The sequence below is a fragment of the Anas acuta genome, chromosome 3, assembly GCF_963932015.1.
Source record: "Anas acuta chromosome 3, bAnaAcu1.1, whole genome shotgun sequence".
Lineage (NCBI taxonomy): Eukaryota > Metazoa > Chordata > Aves > Anseriformes > Anatidae > Anas > Anas acuta.
The window spans coordinates 50,461,381-50,487,666 of record NC_088981.1 but is presented as its reverse complement, the minus strand read 5'-3'; the positions used below and the strand labels follow the sequence as shown (position 1 = coordinate 50,487,666).

The window sequence follows — 26,286 nt, the reverse complement described above, 5'->3', positions numbered from 1 at the left end:
TGGTTGCATAAATCCTTTGGTGCCTAAGCAGCTTTAGAAATACATGTATGTCTGTTGGTATCTGCCATACTGGAAAACAGAATTCAGGTTCTTGGGCATTTTGGTTTCAACAATGCAAGCTTTTGTGCACATATACAGATACAGTGAAGATTCTTACCTGAAAAGATTACATTCAGATCCCTAAACTCTGATAGTTTAGGGACTGCAACTACTTCGAAATGAAATTCTTATTCTAACAAGATTTACCTGGATGGAATATTTGTAAGAATGCATTTAAAAATCAGCTTAAACAGAAGGCAATATCTGAGGCTGAGTAATGACCTTTTAGAAAGATACTGCTATGGAAACAAAACTCATAATACAGTCTAGTAGGAAGCTGTCTTTATAATTAAAGAAAATCATTTCCACTACAGACATATGTTTTTTAGAAAGCCTAAAAGAGAGTCTGGCACAGCAAATTATAACTTATTGAACAACCTAAAAAATTGTAGTATTCTTTTCCTCAGTGGTGTCTGCTACCACTCCTATTAAATGACAAGTATCACACATGGGGATTTTTACTTAATAAAATGGAGAAAAAGCTGTTTATTAAAAGAAGAGATCCTGGTCCTGTTGGTCAAAAGGTTGGTGCTTCAAAAATTTCCAAAAAACAAAAATAAATAAAGTCAGAAAAAAAAAACACAAAATAAGGGGAACAATAAAGACACATTAGTAGTAAAAGGCCAAATAAGGGAAGAATAGGCTCATAAAATCATAGGATATCCAAAACTGGCAGGGACCCATCAGAATCATCAAGTCCAACTCCTGGCTCCACACAAGACCACACAAAATTCAGACCCTTTGTCTGAGAGCGTTGTTCTAAAGCTTCATGAACTCTGGTAGGCTCAGTGCCATGACCACCACCCTGGGGAGCCTGTCCCAGTGCCTGACCACCCTCTGGGTGCAGACCTTTTCCCTAACCCCCAGCCTGACCCTCCCCTGTCCCAGCTCCATGCCGTTCCCTTGGGTCCTGTCGCTGTCCCCAGAGAGCAGAGCTCAGCGCCTGCCCCTCCGCTCCCCTCCTGAGGGAGCTGCAGGCCACCATGAGTGCTCCCCTCAGCCTGCTCGCCTCTGAGCAAACCAAGGGACCTCAGTCGCTCCTCATACGTCTTGCCCTCCAGACCCTTCACCGTACCTGTAGTCCTCCTTTGGACACTTGCTAATAGTTTCATGTCCTTCTTATATTGTGAGACCCCAAACTGCACACAGTGCTCATACCTTGTTTGACTTTAGCAAGGCTTTCAACACATCCCAGAAAATTAGGATGTTACAACCTAGATGGGTACAAAACAGGGTAGCTGGACTCAGTTGGTGACGGTCAGTGGGTCATGCTCTGAGGCTGGTTACAAGCAGAGCACCACAGAGGTGTGTCCTGGGACCTGTCCTGGTTAATGTCTCTGTTGGTGACCCAGAGGAGGCAGTGGAGTGCGCTGTCATTAGGTTTGCAGCTCACACCAAAATGGTGGGAGTTGTCAATACACCTGGGAGCTGAGCTGCTGTTCAGAGGGACAGGCTGGAGGAATGGGTCACAGAAGCCCTACAAAACTCAACAGGGACAAGTGCAAAATCCTGCTCCTGGGAGGGAATAATCCCTACAATGACAGTGCCTGCGGAGCATTTCTGAGGACTGTTGAAGACACCCTGCAGGTATGGACAGGCACAAACTGAGCTGGAGCCAGGAGTGGTCCTGGCACCAAAGACAGCTGAGAACTGAGGCTGCATGAGCAGGAGCACAGCCACAGTCCCCCTCTACTCAGCACGTTTTGGTCTACACTTTGAGGCCCTCCAATACACAAAATACACTGATAAACTAAGAGGAGAGCTATGAAGTTTGACACATCCTGGAGCACTTGCCCTTGTGAGGAAAGACTGAGGAAGCTGGGCTTGTTCATCTTGGGAAGAGACAGCTTCAGTGCTGGTGCCTACAAGGAAGTAGTGGGAGAAGATGGAGCCAGTGCTGCATGGCAGAAGGATGGGAGACAATGGGAAAAGCTAAAATGAGAGGTTCAAACTGGATATCAAAGTTTCTTTTTTTTTTTTTTTTTTTTTTTTTCCTCTTCCCCCCCCACTGTTTGGACAGTGAAGGAATGGAAAAAGTTGCCTAGAGAGGCTGAGCAGGCTCTATCCTTGGAGGCTTTCAAGAACAGCTGGATAAAACCCTAAGCAACTTCATCTGACCTCATAGCTCACCCTACTTTGAGAAAGTAGTGGGGGTAGATGCTCCCTGATCTCCCTTCAGACTTGAATTACCTGTCACATGTTCAAACTGCAGTAATGGAAAATGAGAGCAATTTATTCCCTAATATTAAAACAATCCCAAATTTCTAAACTAATGATAGCAACTGTATAATTTAATATTAAAATCTCTTGTTGCTAATACTTGCCAAGAAATTAGGCACCTTGCTAACTTCACACCAACTGCCATGTGAAATCTCACATTTTATTCAGAATTTGTGTAACTCATGCCAACAGGCAAGACAAACACACTATTCAAAGGAAAAAATGTGCATTGACTTTTCCAAAGACTCATGACGATATTGTTTTATTCATCTTTCTTTGCCTAGCCAATCTCAGTAAGACTGAGATTCCTAGTGTGTTTTAAGTGTCACATAATATAAATTCGTGCAACATATGCATACTACTTGTCAAATTAAATTACAGCATGTTTCTCAAAGCACCCATTATATTAAATACAAATTGAAAGAGGGGAAAAACCACTTGACTAGAGAATGATAAACAAAGTATAAAAACCTATGTTTTTATACAGCTTGACACTTAAAAAAAAATCCATAAGCATTTTGCCCAGCAAAAATATTATTCACTTTGCTTTTCTATGCAAGAATTTTTTTGTGTGTGTTTATTCTGTCATTTAGTAAGTCAACCTCAAATGTTGAAAGTTATGGGTTTGAGATTACCAGGCAGCATACAGCCAAGAGCAATATGCACGGATCAGAGATAGTTCAAGTATTGTATTGCTCACTCTCCCACAGACATGCCTAAGAGGTAATTTCTACTGCCCCCATTTTGACATGGATGATATCACAGCACTGCTGTATTTAGACATAATAAATGCCCTATTGCCAGCTATGTCCCCAAATCACTTCCAATCTAGAACAGAACTTCAAGAATAATATATATTTGTATCATTCAGTTACTGGAAAATGAGCAGCTTTGTAGCTCTCTTCCAGTAGTCTATCTAGACAATTTAAACATCTCTCTTCCTGGCACTAACACTCGGTACTAACCTTGGCATTTTAAGTTAGATAACAGATTATATTTCAGGAAGGCTTGTTTATATTCTATTCATCTGTACTACGAGTTATAATCCATATACACTTTCAAGAACAGAACATGTGATCGAGAAATTTGATTTAAAAAAAAAAGGAATTTAGAGGTCCAAACCATTTCATAAAATCTGTTCACACCATTCCTTAGATGACATGGCTCTCCATGACACAACAGCCCAGGTATCATCACAGTTTTCTAACTGTGACACAGTACATGTTTCATCTGCCAAGTGAGCACCTAACACCATCAGGAAGTACCTCTTGAATGTTAAGTGGCATTTGAGACATGTTCAATGACTCCTCATTAAGTTATTGAAAGGAATTGAGTAGAATAATATTTTCTATTTTAATTATCCGTATACAGTAACTATTATAGTGGCTGTGCTACTATTTACTTTCATGGTAGCAATGATGAAATAAGCCACAATGAAATGGCATCAAAATTAACTAAAATACAAAAGAGAAGAAATAGAGGAAATAATCCCTGAAATCACAGCTTTAAAGAATACCTAGAAAGTCGATACCTAAAAGGTTATTTTCCCAATTAAGGTGTCTGAAGCTGGGTGCACACTTGCTCATCCCTGCACTTCTCAGGTTCCCTCAGTCTGATGAGGTTCCAGCAATATCTGTATTTGACATGTAAGAAAACTTTGCAGGTGCACCCTTCATTTCTTTGTTCAATCACAGCTAGTCACATAGATTTTCTGTTCAGTTTCAAGGCTCCCCTTGGGAGAAGTCATTCCTGAGTCACAAAATAAACTGGGCAAGCTGGTAGCAAGTTTTTGCCAGGGGGCAAATTAATGTGACAAGGGAGTTAACAAGGTTTAATGTTACCCTGTTTCTAAGCCTGTACCACAACCCTCTGGAATTCCACTTGAATATGAGGTATGTCTGCCCGGGTTGCATTACAAGCAATTGGAATCAGGCAAGCATTAAATTAACCAAACCAGAAAGCCAGCACAATTAGCTCGCTGGTGCTCTTTGGCCAAAGCAGTAAAAGGCTGAGAATGGTCCAGCCAGCATGGGTCTTGGCACGGGGGCAGCGGTCAGCGTGTGCCTGGTGCTCACCTCCCAGCGGCCCCGCAGCCTCCTTAGTGGAGGGGTGAGGCTGCAGCAGGGAGGCAGCGGAGAGGTCAGGGCAGGCCCGCTGGCTGCAGGACTTGTGGCTCGGCAGCAAGGCACTCAGGAAGAGTTTGTCATCAGAGCCTGAAATCCAGCTATGAAAGCAACACCCGGAGATTGACAGATTGGGATTAATACTGAAAACAAGACCCATGAAGACCCATTCCTTGGCTGAAGGCGTTTTGTCCTCTTCGGCTGCTGTGGTGGATAAACACCTCTGGCCATGCTCAGCAACCATCGACACCCATATTTCACAACTTTTACTTCTTCCAGAAAGCACATCTCTTCCTTCAGTGATATATGGGGATGGAAAACATCAGCAATAAAAGATGAAAACTGCAACTCAGCCCTGTCAAGGTTACATATTTTCAACAGTTCAAACAATTCCTGGGGGAGCACGCAGCAGCTCATGCTGTGGCATCTCCTTTCCTCCTAGAGGCAGCGAACAAGTCAGGTGGCAGCGTCCCAAATCCAAGCTGAGTTTCAAAGTCCCACTTCCCTTAGCTCCATGTATACCCATTATGCCCCATGACTCTCTGCACCCTTTTCAACTCTGCTGGTCGCAGTTCCATTATCTGAGGAAGTTGCTGTAACACCTGCCTCCTGTGCCAGCCAAAACAACACCATCTGTTGCGAGCCTGTAAGGTCTACGAACCACAGCATTTTCTGATTTGCCTAAAATATAATGAATCCTTTTCTCCCCAAATATGCCAGGCCCAGCAGCCTCCCCGGGGCTCTGCTGGGTGCTCATTTCCCTTCCCCAGCCCTTTTGTTCCTGCCCGGGTACGGGGCAGCCCCGTGCCAGTGCATGGCGCTCTGCTGCCTGGCGATTCAGAACAAAACCTCCCTGAAAATGGCTGGCAAAGGGGTGCCAAATTCATAGGCAAGACTGCATTAGGTTGCTAATTGCGGTCTGTGGAATAGAGTGTAATGCTTAGTACAACTCCTTATTATTCTCCAATTCAGATTTTAAACAGGTGCCAGTGGATAGGTTGGTGCTAGGCCAGATCTTGCTGCCAGAGAGCCCCGGGTTAGCAGAAAGCGCATGCAGGGCTCACCAGCCAGCCACCCGCTGCTGTAGCATTCCTCTTCACTCATGCTCTCCCTTCCCCACTTTTGTTTCTTTCAATTTCCCTGCTAGTCCTTCCCTTCTCTCCTGCAACATCTCAGGCCTCTTTCCTCTTCTTACACAAAGACTAATTGGCACTGAAGCGATCCACAAACTCACTTAATCAAGGTGATGAAAAGGGATGGAGGCAGGATGAGGGAGTTCACACTTTCCAGAACTATGCTACAGACTGTCTGCCAACTCAGGAAGATGATCCTGAAAAGCTGTTCCAGGATTATCCCTGTCTCTGACCTTTGTTTAACTTTCAGGTTTGGGAAGTTTACTGTCGGATTTCCTAGCAGTCTGAGAAATGTCAGTATTCTGCGGAATATGAAGGTTTATATAATCCACCTGGATATTAAGGAGGAGTGAGGAATCTGACTCATTTTCATTTGCGTGTCTTTGCAGATATTTTTATTTGTTGTCTTTTCTGCCTATTCACCTCAGACTAAGGAGAACAGAAGGGCTGGAAGCCAGGCAGACAAATGCATAGACTTATTTCCCTTCGAGGTAGGAGGCGCAGAGAGCGATCTAAGCAACGCTGGAAAAAGCTCAAACAATTCTGAAAGGAAGCAATAATTATGCATGTCCTAATGCTCAGGTGAATTTAGCTTTCTGGGATTCAGCTTGGCTGAATCATGGTTGCATACAACAACATAAAAAATAGACTTGTAAGAAATGAGTCGTACTTTCCAAGGAACTGGGAGTCAGAGTGCTCAGATGAAAATCAATAGTTATGAGCAAGTCTTCCAATAAACAGACTTTTTTGTTTCATTTCTGGCTAAAACACATTTCTCATCTGAAAGTGTAGGATTACAACACTTTCCCCATCTTTGACACAGGGAAAGAAGCTCCCAGCTGCATGTAAGAGGAAGTAATCCTTAAATGCACCCTATTCCCCCCACCAATTACCAAGTAGGCAATGCCGCTGTTGTGTACCGTTATGTTTTCCTACTTGCAATTTTCAGCCCTTCCTTTAAACATTGAAATCTGCAGGACACCTCACCAAGATCATGCAATTTGTGTCCATCGGAACTGAGGGATTCGGAAATCTGCACAGAGACATTGGCACTGTACGGAGGCTGCTGACCTCTGCAGCTGGGATGGTTTGGAGGTAGCAGGGAAAGCTCTGCTCCAGCCTTGGAAAAATTGTTAGTTTATAAAGCTAAGGTTCCCATGTACTTTATAGCTGGTCCTGGCTCTCTGATGGTACCCACATAGGTGAAATATCTTTAAATATCTTTTCCACCACAGCTTTGTGTCGACATGATCTGTGATTAGTAAACAGCAATCATTTTTAATGTTCTTTGGAAAAATGTTTTGGCTGCATTTCAAGCATTTTTTATGTATTCTCATCAAGATCTATTCTGTAATTAAGTTTAAGATAATTAACATTTTCCTTATAATCTGTATCTGCACATCTTTTTACCCATGTTCCAGAACATTAAATTATGTTTAGTAAAAGCTTTATTGTATCCTAGATCACAACAGAATCACTGAAGGTCAAAATCTTATTTTTATTCCATGTAAATAATAAATGATAGTGCATCCAATAATGCAGTATTTACTCCAAATTCTCAAATGGCATTTGACTGGAAATTGGTTTTGCATAGCTATTTACTTCCCCTAATGTTTAAGATGTACCAAATGTACTTTGTAAATACTGAAAGTGATGTGAGCCAGAAGTTCAACAGAACAATCCACTGTGGATTCAGCAGTAACGTACAGTAATGCTCTAACCCTGCTACACTTTTATTTTAATTTTTTAAGTGTTAATAGATCAGAAGAGGAGAATGTAGTGTCACTGAAAAATCGATAGACCCACCAGGGGAAAAAAAAAAAACACCAAAAAAATGCAATTATAGGCTTCAACATTTGCACATTTCAGGCTTAAGATGTATCTAATACATATTTAATATGTGTACATTTAATGCCATTTCAGCTTTGACAGAATGCATCATTTCCAAAAGAACTATCATGAGATGTCAGATTTCAGCCCTATATTTAAGTCTTGTAAACTGATTCTCAATTTAGTGGTCCATATGCACTCAATAAACCACTAAAGCCAACACAGAAAAATCTCTATTAGTAATTCTGAGAACAGAAAGTTTATAAATGTGATATATTTTTAAAATAAATCAATAACTGCATATGGCTGCTTTTAAGATTATGCAAGGAAATCATTTGTGTAAAGGTCACCTGGATAATTCTCAACTTACAAATTGATAAACTTGAATTAAAATAAAAAATAACTTACAATATTGCAGAAGAAGCTTTGGAAAAGAGATGTTAGTAAAAGTGGTTATAGCCAGGGTCAAAATTAAATGAACCAAAATGCAATTAAATGCACAAAAATGCAATTCATTCAATGTCAGCTAGGTAACCCAACTTTTGTCCACACTTTTCCACAAAATTTAAACAATATGTTGCCCTCACAAATATTTATAAACATTGAAAAATAGCCAATACAAATATATATATATATATATATATATATATTATCCCTAGGGAGGCAGACTGATGCTTCTTTTCATGCCAACAATTTAAGATTCTTTCAGATTCTTTTCAAATTCTGTTTCAGCTTATAACCAGAGCTTCAGTCATGCTGATATTATTTTCTAAAAAAAATAATTAAAAAGAGGATATAATTTGTGCTGGTATCCTTTGTTGAGCAGAATTGCTTGATAACTTCAAACTGTATCAAAGGCCAGTTATTAAGCATACTCCCTATATTACAAGGTACTTATTTTTAATACACTGAAAGGCACAGTAAATATATGCAAAATCAAAAAAAAAAAAAAAAGTCTACTATTACTGCATTGGTCTCTCTGTTACTCTTCTGCCGAAGGTTAACCACTATTAGAACTATGGAAATGATTTTCCAGTCTGTTTTCTAAATAGTGTGACAATCATCATCTGAATTTATATGAATTCGGTGAATGAATATTCAAAGCAATCTGTCTAAAACTAGAACATCTAAAGATTTTATACACTGACAGTAACACAGCAAAATGCACTTTATACCAAGATGCAGCAGTACAGGCAGAAATTCCAACTGCATTTTTATTGAAAAAAGGCTCATCTTTCAATCCAATTACTTTCCAAGCACACAAAAGACGCTTGCAGGCACTGCTTTCTGCTACCTCTTTGAGTTAACAAACGTTAGATGATGGTTAATTATTTAAATAACTAATCTCCAGTAGATAAATATATAATTGAGAAAAGTTCCAAGTCATTAAGGATATCTAGCTATAGCTCCAGTGGCTCCTCTGAAATGGAGGATTTTCTTATTAAAACCGCATAATTGTTCCCTTGAATGTTAACCATCTATGTAAAGTTCAACTCATTCCTTGAGCTCTCTGACACTACCGTAACTGTCCATAATGTGGAGGTATTCATCCTCCTCTCTTTTTTATGTCACTCTCTTTTTATTTTGAAGGTGATAATTTTTTTCCCCTAAGTTGTAGGCATTTGTAATGTCAGCAGGAATTCAGTGGAAGATGGAAGCCTCTCCCTCTCTCAGGCTAACATTAATCCTATCCTGTCTGTGTGAGAGATGGAAGTCCAATACACCCTGCAGCTCAGAGCTAAAAAACACGGCAAAAATCACAGTGAAGTCAACTGAGTATCTGTCTGGAGGTGTCTCAGCCCCCTGTGAGACAGAGGCATGACTTCTATGAAGCCTGAAGCCACTCTTGTGCATGTAATCCCCTTCAGAGCACCAGTTTGTGCCATTTACCCAAGTCCCAGGCAAACTGCATGCGAGATAGAAATCTAAATGCAACACAACAGAGGCTTGTATAAAGTACTCAGCTTCCAGCATGTTCTTCATAAAACTTTTGTTTTTCTCACGATTAATGAGTAAAGTGTAGTCATGTTATGGAGGCAGAGTTGAGACAATACCTATCATAGCAATCTGCAATTGATTTCTGTTTCTTAGTATTTGCTGATTTAACATTATGCTGACACTCTCTGTTAGTACTCAGTCGGCTGCAACATTTAAGACCTTTGTAATTTGTCATTGGTTAATATCAGCCTGTTTCAATGCATTCCTAATGTAGGAACACTTTTGATGTTTTCTGCCATACAGTTTTTTTCTAGCCCCAGAATTTTCACTCGTTGTCTGTGGGATGCAAGGATGTTTTTGCAGGTTAATTTGCTCTGCCGCCACCCCAAAACTTCCAGTATTATGTCCTCATCTAGCAAATATGCCCCGAATTTTGAAGCAAAATATGAGCTAATAAAAACAACCCTTTTATACTAATAAAAATAAAGGCCTTACTTTCAAACATGTGGAACATTCAGCAGCTTTTATTAAATTCATGGCGTACACTGGAAAAAGATCCAGATACTTATTTAGGAAGCAAAGATTAGCCTTTAAAAGCTTTTCTTAAGTATAAGATAAACTTCTTTCTGAAGTGCAGATTATTTATGTAAGTAAATTAAGAACATACAAAAATGTTTGCAGAATCAAGGCTTTTAAATAATGTAAGATGCAGTGGGTCAGTGACAAGCAGGACTACTGAGAAGATGCAAATACTGCTCTTAAGCAGGCACTTTGGGGTTGCACCTCTGTCAGTCAAATTCAGTGTGAAAACAGAGCATGAAAATCCATCATGAACCCAGCTGTTAAATCAAAACCATAAACAAAAGCAAAGACTACAATAACCCCAATAAAATTAGGGTCTAATTTAATTTTCTTTCCTTTTTTAAGAGTGAAAATTCTATATGAAGTGTTTTTTAATTTCCATGTTTACAAAGCAATTTAATCAGGTCCCTGCTAGCCAGCAGGCTGGCCTTGCCCTGGAAGACCGGCATTGATGGGCAGCCATCATTCAGAACAGAATCTTGAGTAGGGTCGGCTGGGAATTGCTCTGTGGTGCCAAGCACAAGATTTTATAACAGCAGGAAAATAAATAGATCAGAGACGTTCTTGGTTTGGATGATGTTTTACTTGCTTAAAATCAAGTTGCTATCTGTGCCCAAAGCAAAAGCAGAGACCCATCTTTCTTAAAAGCTAGACTCCCAAGCTTTTTCTTCATGGTAAACCATGAAGAAAAACAGTATGTTAGTGAACTTTGATCACGATCTTTGGTTTCTAAATTAACTACAACTACCTGACTCTACCTTCTTAAGAAAAGAGTGTGGATGTACAGAATGCCTCTGCTGACACTGCACGACAAGTTCAGTCATTAAGACACTTTTAAAGAGGCAAGAAGTAGCCCCAAAGACTCCTGGTGGAGTTCCATAGTAAGACACATTTCCAGTCATTGGTCTGTGTTGGGGGGTCAGTACTAATCCCCAGACAGTTGGGCCACAGGAATCAGTTCTTAGGAGCAGCAGCTCCTGAACAGATGTGTCTTCTACCACCATTCTAGCACGAAGCCAAAGACCTGGGCTGACCTAGTGGTCTCTTCATGAAGAACAGCTTGATTAAATCTGTGATATTAGAAATTTTGTGTTAGAAATGCAAATCAGTGATAAATACTTCATAAAGACTCTCTTCCCCCTTCCCCTCCCCCTCCCCCCCCCCCATGCTTGCTGTGTAAGTTTTTCTTACACTCTTTGTTATGGAAACAAATAAACCAATAGCAGCAGCAGCAGCTTGCCATCTGTTGACACGTTTTCATCTGAGGCTGTACTTCACACTACATTTCATCTTTCCATTTGTGTAGAAAAATCCAACCACGCCTCTCCTAGACTTTGTATGACAATTTCAGGAATTGTACTGTATGCAGTACAGAAACAAGCATGTCTTTAATGATGCCTTGGTGCACATGGAGTCAATCATGCTCTTGGGATTCTACCACACATTTTCCTGGCTGGAGAATGGGAAAGGTCATTGAAGTTGGAGAGCCATCACTTGAGCTCAAGTGCCCTCTTGTAAGGTCAGAATGATCTTGAGCTACTCAAGACATGAACTGTTTAGAAGATAAGCTGGGGAGTTAGACATTTGGAGCACTGAGATATTCAGACTAACACAAAGCAGTTGTTGCTAATAGATCTAGAAAACAATCCATGAGCTGCTGAAACGATTCACAGACACATGCCATTTGGTGAAGGCAAACCAAGGAATGACATTTCATTGGCAGAAACAAGGAGAAAGTTGGCTGTACGTAGGCAAGAACAAGAAAAGAAAGACACACTCCACAGGCTGGCTGAACCGGCACGTGCTAAAGTCTAATCCAAATGGCCTGTACCTGGCTAACGCTGGGCTGATGAGCTCCATGCAGCTCTGCTCATGCCTCACAAGGAAGGAGCTCACAGTCCTCTTCCCTTGGCACAAAACTGGAGAACTATTGACTTGTTTCTGCTGGATTCTAACTCTGAAGAAGGTTGAAACTATGGCATGGGTGCAGCTTCAGACTGAGGAAAAAAAAAAAAAAAAGCCTGGGAACGTATTGCAGTAGGATCTTGACACAATAACTGAGTAACCATCCAGCTGGGGGAATTTTAACAAGACTGTAATAAAGCTCTTACTACTGTTCAGTCTGATATATTAGAGAATCTTTTTTTCCATCCAGCTTCATTTAAGCTTTTTCCTCCCTGTCCCTCCACCCTCTGTTCCCAAGTAAATCCAATAAACTAAGTAGCCATTTAGTTAAAATCCTCTCAGGGTCAGAGCCCTCAATTCCTTCAGGACTCTTACAGTCCTATCATCATTTCTTCAACTCTGTTTTTCTAGATCATTGATTTTTTTTTCAGGGCTGCTTGAAACTGCTCCTCTGGTAGCATTTATGTAATAACCCGTCACAGAGCGAGCGTCTTCCAAGTCTGACACACACAGTTCCACACTAGAGTACGGCTCTGATGGTCCATTAGAGCCAGATTCCACTGCAATGAGAACTGCATCAATTCTGATTGTTTTATTTAAACTTTTTTTCTACCTTTGACACAGAGACTAATACTGTAATTGTCTGAAGTCTGTGGAATAGCCTGGAGAATGTGCGCGGCTCTAGCTGCTATCGTAGAGCTGAGAGTTGACTTTCATCACAATGCAGCGTGAAACTGGAGGTCCCGCTTAGCAGAAATTCACATACATGTTTCTGTCACTATTATATCTTGGTTCTGCACAAATATTTGATCTGAAGTGTGGGCTGGCGAGAAACGGTATTAAAACAATAAAGCGTCCGCTGAAAAAATATGGAGTTGAACTCAGATCCATATGTATTAAATTACGGGACAGTACTAAAGAAGCCCATGTAGTCAGCTTTTGCTTTTTGCTCAACCAAAAACTGCAAGAAGACACATGCTGCTGGAAACCAACATCAGACCCAGCCAGGACATGTAGTAGCCAAGACGAAAATCAATAGAGTGTGGGTCCTAGAGGCTGCAATGAAAACAAGCATCTACAACGGGAAACTATGACCACTGACAGGAGGACATCACGAGTAGTAGGTGGCATCACATGAAGTTGTTAACCAAGATAGTCAGTTTTTATACAACAGTAGGGGGTGCTACCTTTGCCATATCCCAGAAGAATGGGGTGCTGTTTAGCTTGAGAAGGCCTCTGGTGAGAACCACAGCAGGTCAACCAGCTGAGTTCGAGGCACAAGAATTAACACAGTTAAGGCTGCTTGAAACCATGGTTTTACTTCAGGGTAGCTCTGTCAGTCAACGCAAAACCATGTGGGACCCCTCAGTAACTGATTATATATTGCCATTTAGTTAGAACGGATGGATTGATAGTAATTGTTGTCTTGTGTTTTCTAGGGGCATTACTGTTGCATTTGGCTGGGAAATAAAAATGGGAGAAAGTGCTTTTAATAGGTCCTGGCATGAACTAATTGGAACCACATGTTACACAATACTGCTTATTACGCTGTTCTGCTCGGCCTGATTTTCTGGTATGGCACAACATATGCCTGCCAAGCACCTTGGTTCCAAGTAATTATCCATTATCATGAGAACAAGAGTAGCCACAGCAGAAACTGATAGGCTTTAGCATATTTGTAGCTCCAAATAACTAACTCTCCTTCAGCGGTGTTAAATGATGAGCTACAGGTTGAACTTTTGTCCTCAGTCAGAAAGAAGACGAGATTGAAAAGGCTCTACGTTAACAGAAAACGGTGTCCTACTATCATTTCATTTTCCAGTATTGCTGGGATTGTGATGGTATGTAATTGGAACAGTTTGAAGGCCAACCTTTAAAAAACAACTTGCCTTAATGCAGCCCTTAATTTGGAATGTTAATAAAGTTTATTAATTTTTACAAACTCACGAGGAAAAGACTAGCTAAAAACGCTCTTTTATAAGCAGACATGCTATCATTCTGGCTGTGGAGCCATGTACAGATTTACTCAGAAGCATTAGGCTGCTGAAATTTACTGCCCATTACTTCTTTCCTGTCTTGAGTATACTGCATTTAAATGCAACAATGAGCTAACATCTGTATATTCCACAAAGGAGAAGGCTGATAAATATTAATGAAATTTGCTCCTCATGTATCTTATGAATTTTTATGTATTCTTTCATCTAGAGGCATCATTGTACAACTTTCACATAAATGATTGCAGAGATCCCATTTCAGCCTTGAATTTCCACTTTGCACACAGGCCCCTGTAGAGGAAAAGCCAACAGAGCACTCACTTGGCGGACTGCTCTGATTATTGAGAAGCCTCTAACCCATGAGGAGAGGGCTTTCCTTCTCTCTTTAAAGAACAGTGGTAAGATGAATTCTCTCCCTAAACAGATTAGTTTTAACTCAGCAGCAGTGGAATGAGTTTTCTAGATTGCCTTTAGATGGGCATGCTGCCCCTTACACCTAACTAAGCAGCTAGCCATTATAAAACTATTGCAACAGATAGATAGCATTAAGTGACATTACATGGTGTGTAAACGGAAAGGAAGTAGAAAATCTCTAGTGGTAAAGAAGCCCATCCTTGAATACATGCAGATCTCTTAAATGCAAAATGCTTATTCTTCTCCTTTTCTGTATTTTTCTCCACTCCAAATTCATGCTGTACACTCAGCAGACATAAGCCTTTTAGCAAGAAAATAGCAAAAAAATCCCCGTTTTGTAAATGCAACCCACTCTAGAATACCATGGCTTCCTGGCCCTTACAGAGGGAAGCTTAAATAAAAAGCTGACTCTTTAACCAAATGCAACTTTGACCTTGTTGGTTTTGCTCTAGAGATCCAATGTTCAACAGCTTCATTAGCCAAGAAAACATGTTTGTTTATAAGCTTCTAAATTCTTAGAGTATATTTTTCTTTCCTCATTATTAGTTATAAAATACATAAACTTTGTTGTGACAATTTCTGTGGCGTCTTCTGAAGTTACACACCTCATGCTAAAATATGTGATTTTTTAAATGACTCTGTGGAAATGTATAGGCAACCTTCAAGGTTTATATCACAGAATATTGTTTGCTGTTTCCCATCTTTCCTTGCCATGTCAGTTGAATCCTCTTATCCTGGGGATTAGAACTTCTTTTGGGGTGACACTAAGCACAAATACCCCCAGCATGCCTGCCCCAGCCTTCACATTCAGTGGTTCCTTGGGATTAGGCTCTTCCACAGCTAGATGAGCCCCACGAGGGAATGATGTTTCTCTGTTCTTTGTTTCTTTACTTAAAGCTCTGTTGTATTTGCTTACATTGCTGCTTTGCTATTAGCAAAATCTTTGTTTATACCAAATCAAGCTGTAATACAGATCCAGAACAAATTGCAGCCGTGCTGACCTGCACCAAGTTAGCTGAAACAGACAGCTTGGAAACAGCACACATACCAGAAGATCGAGCAATGCCAACAGTAACAGGCCCCTCACAAAATTAATCCCTCAGCTTTGGACATCAGGAGTAGACCTGCTGAGTATGAAGGAGCCAGAGCAGATGATGGGCAACTGCTGTAAGAAGCAGCTGCACCACAGGAGTGATGAATGTCTCTAAAATGCATGCACTTGTACAAAACTTGCTGAGTCACAGTGACATTATCATATCATGCTGTTTTATGCCACGGTAACTCAGAAGGGAGAGCTTTCTTTCTTTCTTTCCTTTTTTTTTTTTTTTTTTCTTCCTGTTACTCCCAGATGTGTGTTGCTGAGCTGAACCTCTAAATAGTGCTCAAGTTACTCAGGAAACTGTGGGAAGAGCAGTATCACCCCAATACACTAAAGGGACTAATAATCAAAGGCCCCACAAAAGGACTTTCTGTCTGCTTTGAATGATTGACTGAGTCAGATTGAGAGGAAATGCGAAACTGGACAAACATACTTTTCTGCCTGTATTTCCCAATATGGGTACTCCAGTTTAAACTGTATCCAGATTTTCACTGAAAGCACAATTTTTCCTGAAGGACACTTTTTTTTCTTTTTGTGGGGAGAGGGTGGGTGGGAAGGGTGTTGCTTTAGATCCACAATTACTTTGATAATGTGTTACCATGTGAGATTTTTTGTAAGCGTCCTATTCAGCTGGAAAAGACATTTCAGAGATGAGTTTGACTTTGAAAAGCTGACTTATTTCTAAGTTGAAAGGGCACAAACTTCATACAGACTTTAGGAGGGCTGAGGAGCCATCAGCACTGACCCAATCCTTCGTGCAATGAATCTATTGGGTAGCACCCAGCCTGCACAATAGACCAAATGTGCAAGAACAGCATTTTAGCATACAGTGCGTGACAGCTGATTTAAATCTACTTACAGCATGAATAGTTCTGTTAGGAACATATTTGTGTTTTATAATGAAGAGAAAATAGATTCCTCAATATAGAATGCGTACTGTCCAATTCTTTCCTTCTGCTGTTACATATTCATGAGAAAGCAGTATCTGCACCACCGTATCAGAGTAAAATTTGTGTGAGAAAGAAAAATCAAATCTACACCATCTAAACTATTCAGTGTAACCTTAGAATATTACATCTTAGACAAAAAATGGATGGTGGTATTTTTCACCACCTTACAGTGTAACATAGGTCTCCCTGGTAAGATCACTAAAAGGTTAAGCCTGTGTTATTTCATGTAAAAAGATTGCCTGTGTTTGACACCACTATACAAGTTAAACAGTTTTTCAGGCATGTGTTCATATTGAAATTCTATGTAGGATTTAGACCTGGAAACTGTGCCTAGTTTCTGTCGGTAGTCAGACAAAAATTAATATTCCCACAGTGTGTCACTACATTGTCTAATCCAAGATGACTACTAAACTAAAATCTTAGTAAATTAAATAATGTCAGCATTATAAAACATATAATTTATATCCATTTGAACTTACGATACCCTTTTGATTAATCATTCCTGATATACTGTACATCAATAATTAAATGTCTTCTAGAAATGTCAATGCTTATCAGAAAATGACTTAGTTAGGAACACATTAGCCTTATAATTTATCTAGTATTTATCTTTAATGTCTGCATTTATGATCCTATTTCTTTCAAAGATTAGTAGTGAATTACGTGTTTAAAACTTGGATCACAAACCTGCAGAGTAAAAAAACCTGAAGGTGCAGAATGCTCTGAAGACCTTCTTAGGTACATTTCAAAGGACTATGGAGTGAGAACTGTATGAAGAGTTATAGGAACAACTGAAATGAATAAACCAAAAATAACGTTAAAAAGAAGCCTCAAGAATATTCAAGTAGCAACATCATTTATTCACTTGCCTACAAACAGCGTGAATAATCATTCTTGTCTTTGAACTGGCACATACAGGCTAGGCATGGAGAGAGATATGTTTATAAACTATCAGTTAGATCTTGTCTGGCTTTGAAAACAGAAGGAATCTCTTTTTATTCAAAGATGACTTTCTACTTCTTTTGAGCAGCTACTGTGCAGAATTTACTTTAGTGCAGAACTAATCTTGCAGAAGGATTAATAAAAGGATTTTGCATTTATAGGACTAATATGAAGATCTACAATTACATTAGACAGAACAGAAATTCTTTAAGGCATCCTAGGGTTAAGGAAGGAACTTTCCCTTACAGCAGCTTATTCCATAATTGTCCACTGTGGGAGTTTTAGCACTTTTCTCTAAGATCTAATACTCTCCACTGCTGGAGACAGAAACACTGGGCCAGATATATAATTGTGCTGATCAAATTTGGAAATACTTTTTGTTGTTGTTGTTAATGTTATAAACTTGTACAGTCACTAAAAATTTTGCAAGAATTGCTCATTCTTATTTTGAAGGCTCAGGCAAAATAGTGACAGCCCCGCTGAGAAAGTTTTAAATGTATAGCTGCCCTTCCCGACTGCTGCTATTATCCGAAGGCACTGCGTCAGCTCCCTCCTCTATTAAACACTTCCATTGAATGGGGTGTTCAAAATGAATGGCTGCGGTTGTAGCTGGCCTGTACTGCTTACACATGGAGCAGATGAAGCTTTAAAAATACAATGGCTCTTATTCTCAGCAGTTTCATGTTTCATAGGGAGAACGCACAAACTAGTGACATAAAATTATGTTTAAAAACTGGGATAGAGGAAATACAAATAGTACATACTAAGGGAGAGTACCTTTGAGGATATCAATAATTTCCCACTTGTTTCTCAGATGTATTTTTGGTTATTTTAATCACTTGGAAGCAGAAACAAATTCTGTCACAGGCAATATATTTTTACCGTATTCTTTTTCTCCTTCCCCATACCAGAAACTGCTAAGAAACCTCAAGCACAGTCAGAATTTTTTGCTGTTGTTGCTGCCACTGAAATTTTAGCTGGTATTCATCAGAAAATAGCAGGACAGGCAGAAGCGTAGCTAATGAAAATGGAAGTTATTATCTTGTCCATACTCACCTCCCCATCAAATAAGACATAAATCTAGCTACAGAATTCCTATTTTATAAAAGGAACCCAAGACATTAAAACCACCTGGGAAGTGAATACAGATATAAACACTGCATCTTCTAACCCTGGGGACTGAATACTCTGCTGCTTGCTGCGAGCATGTTGCCATTTTCTCAATTCTGAGCATGAAGTACTGCAGGCACTGAAACACCTTTATTAAAAAAAAAATAAAAATAACACAGCACTGTGAGTATCCCTTGCCCCAGTGAAGGCTCGGGAGACTGCAGACCTGAGGCTCATTTTTGAAAGACCTGTGCAAGGAAACTTTGAGTGAAATGTGGAGTGAATGAATGGGCTTCAGGGATGATTACTAAGCAAAACTACATTTAATTAAGGTAGTAAGCATAACACTCAGCTTTATCAATCTTTACATTATTTACTAGGGAAGTCTAATGTTAACACTATGACCTTAACACCACCATGGACCTTTTTATCAGGTAGGAACTATGACTAGTCTGAAAACAGGATGGAGATGGCCAGAGATCAGAAATGCTCTAATGTTCCTCTGTTCTGCTTTGTCTTCTAAGACAGCGGTTTCAAAGCCCAGGAAAATCAAATAAAAGCTTTCATATTTTCTATTGCTATTTCTGCACTCAGAACAAGACCAGTCAGGGTCTTCTCATCACTGTCCCCAGTACATGGTACAGACCCTGTGACCAGCAAAAAAAGAAGCTACTGGTGAGTCTGGATGTACAGCAAAAGGCATTATTGCACAGTATAAAGAACTCATGTATCAGAACTAAAGAGACAGGTGGAAGTTGCATAATTATGATTATTAAAAGACTTTCATGTAATGTTAGAAGGAACCTCTGAGACTCTGTAACTAATGCCTATCTGATTTAGAACATCTTTTGAAAATATCACGTTTCTGTTCTCTGTTTGGGTCCTACTAAACTAATTAAGTCCTTTCTCAATCATTTTCTTGAGTAACTAAACACATTAGGGAATCTTTACTCAGACACTGCAAGGCTCTCATCTGAGTCCTTTCCAACTTGCCAGTCTCCTTCTTGTACTAGGAATGTCAGACCCAGGCACAGAACTTCAGCAGCAGTCCTACCAAGTTCAAAATTATTGATCATATTAGCCTCAATATTGCCTTGGAAGACTATGTTCAACTCTTATCTGCTGTGATTAACAGATGTAAAAATGCTTTTTCCCAGGATAATACCCTCAATCTCAGGAGAACTGCTTATGATCATTCTCTTCACTGCTGGAGCCCACCTCTGCAATGAGGGGAGATTTTGTCATGTTTACTACAGTCCCTCAGTTTGCTCACCTATCAAAAAGCTGGTTTTGGTACAGAAAAGTCTGATCAGCTGAGACATAAATATGAAGGTAAGTGAAATTACTCGTCTAACCCCATCATACAGGAAAGCTTAGGGCTTTATATAAAACCACAAGGCATGCTCTCTGCCCTGATAAGGACAAAGTACTCACATGGAAGAAGGCTCTTCGTGAAAAGGGCTGACAAGACAAAGCAACCGAAGGATAGGTAGTATTAACAGGAGTTTGCCAGCCATGTAGTGCTTTTCAACAAAATGCCTGAATTGATGTCTGAAGGTTAGAAGAAAAGGTTTTTCAGAGATGAGGAAAATCTCAGCAAATTTCACAATAAAATGCCACACAACTCAGAAGTTGCAGACAGTTGCTCAGATATTTTACAAACAGAGAAAAGATGAAGTCATCTGGTGTGGAGAAAAGCCACAATGTTGTGAGAGCAAGACATCTCTCTGAAATACACTGCTCTCTTCATTCGTCATGTGGATGGCAGATTCACAGCCCTAAGATTTACTTACTGCCAGGCTGCTGACAAATTTGTGGCCATTGGTTTGGGAGAGGCAGGCAAAGAGACCTGCACAAGGGTGGTCATAGAGCAGGTACCCACAGGAGAGGTCAGCTGAGTCCATGCTCCTGCCATGACACTGACCATCCAGTGCCAGGAAATGCTTGCAGGCTTTTGAAAATTGCACCCATCTTGAGGTTTGCTGTATGGGTGACCGACCTTGGACTCTAAAGAGATGCCAGTCTAAGGCCTGTCTGACTCTCAACCAGCCCATCAAGATTACATGGATCAGCCTGGAAAGAATCACGGAAGTAGGAAACCTCATTCCTGGTTTAGAGTGCTCAAAACTGATGAGAATCATTTTAAACTGAAGAAACAAGATACTAAGCAAGTACCTCACACTGAATTACAACACGTTAACAGTTCAGACAGACTGCAGATGTACATTACATGATTCTGCAGGCACCTGCTCAGGAGCGGATGGAGATACTTCACCTTTTCAAACATGTACAATTCTCCCATAAGTTTATGTACCTGGCAAAATACACTCCCAAGGCAGCTCAACTCCTTTCTTCTCTGCTAAAAAAGGAAATCACTAACAGTTTGGATAGGAGATATCAGAATATTTGAAAGCTTGGCATTTCTTCTTGAAGTTTCAAAGGTAAAGAAAAAGCTAGGTTTTTGTTTTAAGTCGTGCTATTCAACTGTCTTTTCTTTCCCCTTACAAGGAAAACTAAAGCTACAGGGGCTACATTAACTTGTCTTTATATTTATATTTTTTTTATTTGGCTGAAGCATGATATTTTTTCCAACATATATTATTTTTTATTTATCATCAGAAGGATATTAATGTACCCTACCCCCACAGAGCAAAGGAACTACATTCAATACTATCCCTCCAATCTTCTCTTTCTTTTTAACCAACTATCATTTGTCCTCAGGGTGCTCATTAATTCTGAAGTTTAAAGATATCAATCAGCAGTATCATAAATTCATAGATATGAACAGGTAACAGGAACATTTCTCCCTCTGAGCATGACTTCTTCTTCTGTTTAAACTCTGTAATTAACACACGGCTTTCTGACTTGTAGCATCTTCTCTTCACATGACAGAACTTCTTATGGAAAGACCTCTTCTTAATATTTAATGAAGCCATCCTTTCTTGTCTCTCAGCTCCAGAGCTTGAAGAAATCACAACGCCTAACTGGCAGCACAGGATCTGTGTATGTAAATTGCTAGCAAAGCACAGTCCAGAGGATCAAGCAAGTACAAGTGTTCGTGTAGTGGTGAAGTTCCTGTGCCGTGTCTGGGTTAAGTGGAGTAGAGAAGGTTAAAGTCTTTCAAAGATTTAAACAGCTTGGGAAGCTTTAATTAACACATATTCTCAAGCCATCTGATTGTGGCTTCAAAGATGTAATTGCTACTTGCACCACTAATGGATTTCCCCCCCTGAGCTTGAAGAAAAAATGGTTTACAGAAGAGACTACAGGAACACTAGGATGATTCAAACAGCAACCTCATGGGAAAAGAAGAGGACAAAGTATTCTGTACTGTTACAGACAGCAGCTAAGTTCTGGGAGTGAACATTTTCTGCCCCCCTACACCTGACCCAAGCCCTGCCCTAAGGCACTGCCCCAGCCTGGTGCAGGGGGAATGATCTGGGGCCAAGCTGCCTGGTGCTTATTACCATGCACTACAGCCCCAAACCATTTATCTTCACCTCTGAGTGGCTACCCAAATTTGCCAAATTCAAGCGGGATGCGTCAAACTGTGGCACTCACTATAAGCAATCTACAAACTGCATACTCACCAATCCTTTTACAGACCAATACTGTATGACAAGCTTGCTTTTCCTGCCAGTTGAGTCACAATTTCAAATTCTTATTAGCAGAAATTACAGATAGAGGAACAATAATGCCATAGGGTTACTGTAAACTAAAGGTGCAGCAACATAACTACAAAAGCTACAACCAGCATCTGTGGGTTTAGCAGCACTAATTGTATCTAAATAAAAGTGTAATTGCAAGTAGGGTAACTATTAAGGTCCCATTCAACAGCTAAGCATATGAAGGGGCGGGAGAAACAATTGCACAAGGCTCATCCATGTTTCAAAATTACCAGTATGTCATTTTCAATCTCTTAATGCTGTAGCTCTTTAATACAAACCATTTATGAAAATTGTTAAGGGACATTAAGGACAAGATCTCAGGTACAGTGAGAAACTGTAGCTGCAGCTGTGTAGCCAGAGCTGCACAGCTTTGCACCACCTTTGTGTTTACTTGCGACTGAATTTTGGCATGTTCAATTCTTTTGAAATACCCAAACACGACATATATAGCTTTCCCAGCTTGAGACCTTAGGCTGAACAGCTTGCTTCAGTTCAATTATTATTCAAGCACTGATAGCCAGCATTATCCTAGATGAAATGCAAACCAAGTGAGAAACAGATTCCACATAAAAAAGCTTGCAAGCTAAAAGAAAATGAAATCAGTCCTTTCAACTCCTTAAAGTGATAGGCAATAACAGGACTGCCAAACCACAGTAAACCTGAAAAGAAACATTTTGTGGCCTATGATTGAAAGGGAACATAAAAGGATGTCAGGTAGATGGATGCTTTATTGCTATTTTATATTTGAAACCAGCAAACAAGGCCAGGATGTAGTTGAAGACACAAAATTGCAAGTCTTCCATTTATTTCAGGAGACCTAGCTGATACTGAAAACCTTGCTGTCTGATCATGATCACACCCCTCATCCTTCCTAGGCATCGATCAGCTGCTTCCTCTGAGGGCAGCACGTCACTAACACCTCAGGAGATTTGCATTTATATGCACGTCCTTCTCTCCCCATTATATTTTTACTGCAAACAACCTATGAATACAAGCACATTAGTAGTAAATACAGCTGCATAGGAGGAAGGAGGTGACAGCAGAAAGAGTCACAGCCTTTTTTGCTGTTTCCAAAGGTAGGTCAGACTGTGGTGGGTTGACCCCAGCTGCCAGTGAAGCCCCTGATTAGTCTACTCACTCACTCCCCTCAGTGGGATGGGGAAGAGAACTGGAAAGGGAAAAGCAAGAAAAAGTTCCACTTGTTCTGATGGGTTGAGGTACAGACAGTTAAATAAATGAAAAAGAAAAAAAAGCCACAAGTGACACAAAAGTAATGTCTCGCTGCCTCCCACCAGCAGACTGATGCTCAGCCAGTCTCAGAGCAGCAAGGCGAACAGCATCAGCCCAGTCCACCCCTTCCAGCTTTACCAGAATGGTTTATGGAGCAGACTACAGAAACACTAGCACAAGACTACATGGTATGGAGTATCTCTGCTCACTTCAGGTCAGCTGTCCTGGCAGTGCCTCTCCCAGCCTCCTTGCTGGGTGGCAGCCTTTTCCAATGTTTTCACTAACCCTCCTGTGAGCTGACTCCATCATTGTGTCCTCATCTGTTAGTTATTCTCTCTCTCAGCTCTTTCATGAAAACAGACACCCAGCCAACTCTCTGCCATGTTTTCCCAATTCTAATTTAGATTTCTCCAACTAATTATTTATTTTTATTCTGAAAAGCAGTGTGCTTTAGCATACCAAACACCTCTTTTTTTTTTCCATTTTGCTATAGAGAGGAGAGAGGAGATGCATGTTCCTGACTGCACCAAAAAAGCAGCCTGCTGAGTAAGGGCAGTCTACAAAAACATCTGGCATGCTATTGCCTTGTGCTCTCTCCCATTTAATCAGAAATCCAAATACATCAATGCTTCTCCAGTTCAGTTCCATACCAGGGAATTAATCACCTACAAGAACCAGAACTTCGAATTCAGTGAAAGAAAAACAGCATAATCCAAGATTTTTCCTTTTTGACCTACCCTGGTGGAAACAGGAGAGACACACTGACACTGCAGAAATGGGCCACGTGTGATTTGGTGACAATGGCTAAGGAACTGTGGAAGAATGTGAACCCAGCCAAAAATGCTACTTCCCTTCGATCAAAGGATGGACTCTCCTCTATTACAGACTGATTGTTGTCTGAAATGCCTCAGAGCTATGGCTGAGCAAGGACAAAAACATGAAAACTGCTGCCACTTGTGACCACCATGTAAGGAAGCTTTTTTTTTTCTCCTGAAGAGAAACAAGCTCTCTTCCTTGAACAATAGCAAGCGTGCCTCTGGCTGCACACATCTGGTCCTCCTTGTTTCTCATTCATGAGAGGTACGACCAGAAAATTGACTGACCTGAGTAATAATGAAGGTGTGAACTTACATCTGTATGCATGTGGGTAACTCGTGACCATGCCGACCTGGTTCCTTTTATTGGCACTTCCTTGGAGCATCTGGGATAACATGAAGACCTTTCAATTCCGCAGAATGGCTTTTATTAAGATTTTACCAGGAGTACAGATGGATTTAGTTCTACTAATGATGCGTTACTGCATTAACAATCAGTATTGCAGGTTGCACAGAGCTATATTGCCCTTTTCATATTGTATTCTTTTCAAAAAAGTCTCTGTTCTGCCTTTTAACCTAGGAAGTCATTATGAACATTTTTTTTTTCTGTTACACAGTCTATAATGTGGACCATTTCTAAACACAAGACTCAGATGCCTGCTTTGATATGTGTGGGATGCAGTTTCATGATCACCATAAACCCTGGAAGTCTACCATGTGGTCCTGATATCCCTCTAACACTTAGCAGCATAGCACTGAAAAACATTAGTTTCTTTACTTTTTCTTAAGTATTTTTCTTAAAAATAGGAAAGTTTATGTAGTTTCACATTTAATGTTTCCTTTTCATCTGTCCAGATGACTCTGAGCTAAGCACTTCTGCATTTTGCCCCACAAATGATGTGAGAAACAATTTCACAGGAGAAAAAAAAAAAAAAAAAAAAAGTAAGGAAAATGGTAGAACATTAAACAGGAAAAAAAAGTTTGGGAAAATGGAAATTGAAATTTTAGTTTGAAACTTGCAAGACTTTGTGATAAAAGTATTCCTTTTCAGAAAAAGGTCAGAAAACTTGGTCAGAGAAGAGCTTTGAAACAAACAAACTACTATTTATAAGAGATCCCCCAAAAAAGCCTCTTTTAACAGTTTAGGAAGCTCTAGATCAAGCTTTCCGATACCAGACTCAAAAGGAAACAGTAAAGTGTGTCTGGCTACTGCATCTTTTATTCTACTTGTCTAAGTCAAGTGAGTCTCCACAGCCAGTGAGCCTCCACAATTGGATTGAGACTTGGACTGGATTTCTAATGCTAAATTGATAGGTGTTCAGATACTAGTGCGATAAGTAGGATATAAATACACAGAGGCTGACAGCTTAAATAGTTTGCTAAAATAGACAGCTCTGAGAGCTATTCTGGATAACTGTTTATCTATCCATCCATCCATCCAAACTCACTCTCTGAGCTGTCTGTCTGAGTTTGCAGACAGGATATTTCAGCAGGATAGCTTATTGAAATATAGCTATAGTAGCTATAACAGAGAGATAGATGGCTAAAATAGATATGAAAGCTGAATTAGATTCTTCATAATCCAAAGAAATCTCCAGGAGTCATGGGGGGAAAAAAAGTGTATCAGTGTAAGAAGCACAAGTTTGGACCTTATGAATGAAATAGAAATAAAAATCCTGCTAATAGCAGTGACATTTTCTCACAGCATTCTGCTTTGGACAAAAGGTACCTTGAAATTCCAACTTTAAAATCACCCCAACCTAATTCTCTCAGTAGTGTCTGCACTGGAGATGTATCGTTTCCCACCAGCAATGTAGAGTGTGCATGGGTTTGTATAGATATACACCTGCACAGCTGCTCTAATTGACTGACAGAGAAAATTACTGTCTCAGTTATTTTCCTGCTTTAAACGTACAACATATTGTTCAGCCCAACAATTTTTTTTTTCCTTTCACCTGTATTTTTCTGCAGTTTGCAGTTTCTTATCCTTTGTTAATATTCGCCATGTGGGTCCCCAGTCACTAATGACAATGCATAATCATCCAGTGATAGACTTCTGCCACAGCTAGGAAACTGAAATTCCAGAACACAGTCCCTCAGCTCGTCACAGCCTGATATCCCCACAGAAATCAGAAAACAATTAAAACCATATCTGGATTTTACCAGCTAATTGGAGCTGTGGGTCTTGAATAATTTTGTGTATCAATAGCTGCATTTTGAAGGGAATCACACTA

At 40.1% G+C, this 26,286-nt stretch overlaps 1 protein-coding gene across 4 annotated transcripts in view; it reads right to left on the bottom strand.

Moving 5' to 3' along the window:
* LOC137854064 (SAM and SH3 domain-containing protein 1-like) overlaps positions 1 to 26,286 on the bottom strand; it is a 545,195-nt gene that overhangs the window by 209,485 nt on the left and 309,424 nt on the right. The window lies entirely within an intron of this gene.